This window comes from Cotesia typhae, unplaced genomic scaffold, assembly GCF_013202065.1.
Source record: "Cotesia typhae breed Kobodo isofemale line unplaced genomic scaffold, CoteBio_Ctyphae contig_122, whole genome shotgun sequence".
Lineage (NCBI taxonomy): Eukaryota > Metazoa > Arthropoda > Insecta > Hymenoptera > Braconidae > Cotesia > Cotesia typhae.
The window spans coordinates 350452-355106 of NW_027423714.1; positions in this window are offsets into that span (position 1 = coordinate 350452).

Here is a 4655-nt window from a genome sequence, read left to right on the forward strand (position 1 = left end):
TGTTCGGTTCCCGCACATCAACTTGTAAAATTTTTTGTTTTTTTTGGTTTTTTTCAAAGTTTGCTGATTTAATTGTACTTATTTTTGCTTATTATTACTTACAAGTCACCTTAAGAAGTTTTGTATCAAACTCGATAGAAAAATCGCCAACTTTTGACAAAGCATTGCACCGTAATCCCTTTTTTTTATTCATTAAAATTATTGTCAACTATAAAGATTAATTGAATACTATTTCTTATAAGTATTATCAGAATATTTAATTTCTATAATCGTAAAAATTCCTCTTTAATTTCAGTTTAGTTTTTTCTTTTTTTTTTTTTTTTTTTTTTTTGACGTTTTCTATTGGCATAGAAGAATTTTTCATGGAAAATAACTGTTAGTGACATTTGATGTTGTAGTTGAGGATAAATATATATGAACTTCATGATTCTATACAGTGGTTTTGTTAGTAGGTACATCTCGACGTATAACGCTTGACCTGCTTTTCCGCCCCACGTTGTAAATTCAACTTCACTAGGAGAAAAACGTATGACGTGAAAGTGTATAAAACATATTCAAAAAAGTAGAATTATAAAAATTACATAAAGTTTTTAAATCCAAGAGACATGCCCAAATGCTCATGTTGATTTTTTTATGGACGATTTGATTAATGAGTAAAAATAGTGAATATTAGAGTGAATTTGGATCATATCAAATAAATGTAGCTCCGTTCATGATCCAGACGGATGGTAAGATCTAATCAATTGTTTTTAAGTGAGATATCTTTTTACTTTTTTTTTCAACAAATTTTATCGTAACTTTTGTTTAAAAAATAGTAATAAATAAAAACGCCACATTGTCCCAAGATTACAATGGATTTAACGTTAATTTTTAAAGAAAATATCTCTCCGTGTAGAAAATTTATAATAATTGAAAACTGTAATAAGTAATTTTTTTTTATTTTCATAAATAGCATATCAGGCCATAGATGGCTCAAACAACCTACATTAGAGAATTTTTTTGGATATTTTTAATAATCGATTCGTTTTATATTATAATTATTTTCTGATAACTAAAGAGTCTTCTTTGATCTCAGCTGAAAACAAAAAAAATTCCAATACAAATACTACAGGTTTATTTCGTAGTAGAATTAAAATAAATCTATTGTCCAAAGTTATCTTTTTTAATAAACCACGAATTATATAAAAAAAAAAAAAAAAATCCTTTTTTCAACCTAACGTAGTGAATAAAGTATATATCAAGTATATTAACATTTTTTTGAGTTGATCAGCCTATAATCTTGGAAAATTTATAAAATTGCATTACTCACCGCTCCACGTTTCAAGTCATAGAATACTTAGATTAATTATTAAAATATTCGTACAGAGGCTTGAATCATTTTTTTTGAAATAGAAAAAAATAGATCATGATAATAATAATAATAATAATAGCAGTAGTAATAAATAAAAGTGAACGAAACACACAAAGTAAATGTAAAAAAGTCGAGGTGCATGAACGTGTATATGGCACTTTCGTAAAATCGTTTCGGTACTACCGCAACGGATTAATCGATTTCAATCTACTTGCTACAAATATTCAGGTTTTTCATCAAAGGACTAATAAATTTCACTTTAGCGCTTCAACGCAATGAACTAGTCTAACTGCTACGTGGCCGGTTATAAAAGAGAAAATGAAAAAAAAATAATAATGTTCAAAACAAAAAAGAAAGATAAGTAAATAAATAAATGAAAAAAAAAAAAAAAAAAAAATACATATATACAAGTATACAAAAAATAAATTCAACTCTTGAGAGCACAATTTACATTGAATATCGGGCACGTTTATTTTGATGTGCATATTATAACCAGACGCGGAGTACGAGCGTTTGGTACGGAATTGCAAAAAATGTCTTTTTCAATGAGTTTTTCCTCTTCGTTGCGTCGCATCATACAAGAGATGATTGTAGATGCCGATGAGAAAGAGAAAAGTCAGGACATTTGGTAAACGAGCATTCCTGGATATTCAGTGAGGGTTTTGGAATGGGTTACAGTCCACATGCCCATGTGATTTTACCCTCAGTCCTTTCCTCGCCACATCCCGGCACTAAATATACCAAATGTATATATACATATATATTATATAGAGAATGTGAGCAGTAGAGGACATCCATGTATATGTATAAGCGACGACGTATAATTCAGTTTTACCCTGAAACGACTCATTTATATGCGTTCGTTTGATTGAATCTCTCTCGCTGGTTCCCTCTGCTCGCTCTGGTTCTGGTTCTGTTCTGTTTCGGGCGCCCAATCCTCATCCTTTCAATAACTCTCAACCCATCACCCTCGCCCTCAGCTCCACCGTTATTTTATTTTATATAACATGTCTCTTTTCAACACATCCCCGTCGTTCTTTATCTGTTGTGCTCGCATAAGCTAGACTTTACCTCCCATTTCTTCTCTCCTCTTTACCCTCGTCAACCCCATCGTGGTTAGCTGTTTCAATTTCCTTTTACCACACAAAACTGAAAGGCATATCATCGAGCGCGTCCTCTATACTCTTATGTGTGTTCTCCACACTATAGCCTTCGAGCTTTTTTACGCTCTTTCGCCTTTTGTTATTTCACGATCAACCGGAGCATCAGCTTTTACTTTACTTTATTCTCTTTCGCGTATATAATACCACACCAAGATAATAATAGATTCATTGTTATCAACTATGATCATGTTTGTCGCATTCGTCTCACTTACTCACTTGTGTTGGTCATATTATTTTTATGTTTTACATTAGAATTTAACAATAAGCTTAAAAAAATAAAAATTTGGTTTAATAATCCAAAGAAGTCAAAAAAAAAAAAAAAAAAAAAAAAAAAAAGATGTCTTTAATCGTAACAAACCTCAAATAAATTGTTTGAAGTTTATGTCAGTAAATTGACATATGATTCTTCTAGCTGGATTCATTTTTTTTTAAGTTGACAAACTCTATACTCAGATATGTCCTCCATTTATTAATAATTGTAATTGTCTTCATTGTTCAATTAAAAACATTTAAATCCAAAAAATTATACCTTTAGCTTTGCAAATTATTCAAAAGCTCTTTCTGAATAGATAATATTTCAATTACATCATTTTACTCCACACTGTTGATTTTAATCCATATGTTCATTTTAATGACCTACATTGTTCATAAATATTTTTAATTTAATTAGCATTGTCATTTTAAATCCAAATATATCATACACATTAACATAAGTTTTACAGGCTCTCAAAGATTATGTATTATGATATTATTTAATTTAATAAATAAATAAATAAATAAATTAATTAATTAATTAAATAAATAAATATGTCTATTGAAAAGTTTTGGTTATTTGATCAATTAATTTAATTCAATAATTCCAAATATCCAGTTCGAATTTAGGAGACCGGACTCAATCCAATTTAGAGAAATATTAAAATCATGCGTTAAATGAGCGTGGAAATGCGGGAGTATTATTTCGCTATATATAAGCTAATAATAATTCCCTCTATCGATTGTTCCAATAATATGCACGGTTTCCGTTCAATTAATTCGATACATTTTTATCACTTGTATTATTTATAATTTATGTTAATTTATTATACAGATCGCGTATTTTTAATGGTTAATGCAATAAACCTATAATAGTTTTTATGTAAATATTGTAACGCATATTATATAAATAATATTTTGTAATTACCAAATGACCTGAATAAAGTAATTTGCATCAATAATCATCATCATCATCATCATCATCATAATAATTATTAATATCGTTATCAGATAAATAAAAAATTATACACCGATATTTTGTTTTTTTGTCTTTGCTACATGGTGGCCGATGACGAGACAACACTGAAGCACAGACAGTAAGGTTGTGACCAGTGGTATGTTAGTGATGCGGTTCGACACGTGTGAGTGATCATGATCACGATATAAAAGGTGTGTATGGAGAATAATTCTACGTACCTTCGACCAAGGGATAAATGTGAGGGGAACAAAGAGTGCCTGGTGGTGATGGTAATGGTGATGGTGATGGTGATGGTGATGGTGATGGTGGATGCTAAAAGGGCGAAAGGGTGAAACAGTATGCCAATGACGACGATGATATGACAAAGAGAAAAAAGAGGCCAGGTGTTGATATAATCGAGATCGAGAGTAGAGGCTTCCGTCTCACTCGTCTCCTGTCATCAAAGTGATGCTGGGACGGTGTAGGCGTACATCGCCATGAGAGATACGAGATAGAAGATGAGAGATGGGAGAGAATCGACGGCTCTCGTTAGGGCAAAAACGCGAGACCGAGAGATGATGGATGGATGTTAAATTGCATTAATTAAATCCACCGTGACACCCTCAGCTGAGTTGGTATCACTCAGCGATGCTTCAATGTCGTTGCTGTGATCGAGGCGTGAGTCGTTAAATGGGGTATAGGTCACTTTGTTGATTACGTCCCTTACTCATACTTCGAATCTCGAACCTCCAATCTCCGACATCACAGTCTCAGGCTCTGGGAGCAAGAGCGATTCAGCCCACTTAAGACTTGCACCTGTTCTACTGCTCACTGTACCCCATAGACATCGACCATGGGATGTTAAAAGCTTGAAGCTACGGACTGTGACTAGACAGAGATGGAAAGTGTCACTAAGCCTGTCTCGGCGATC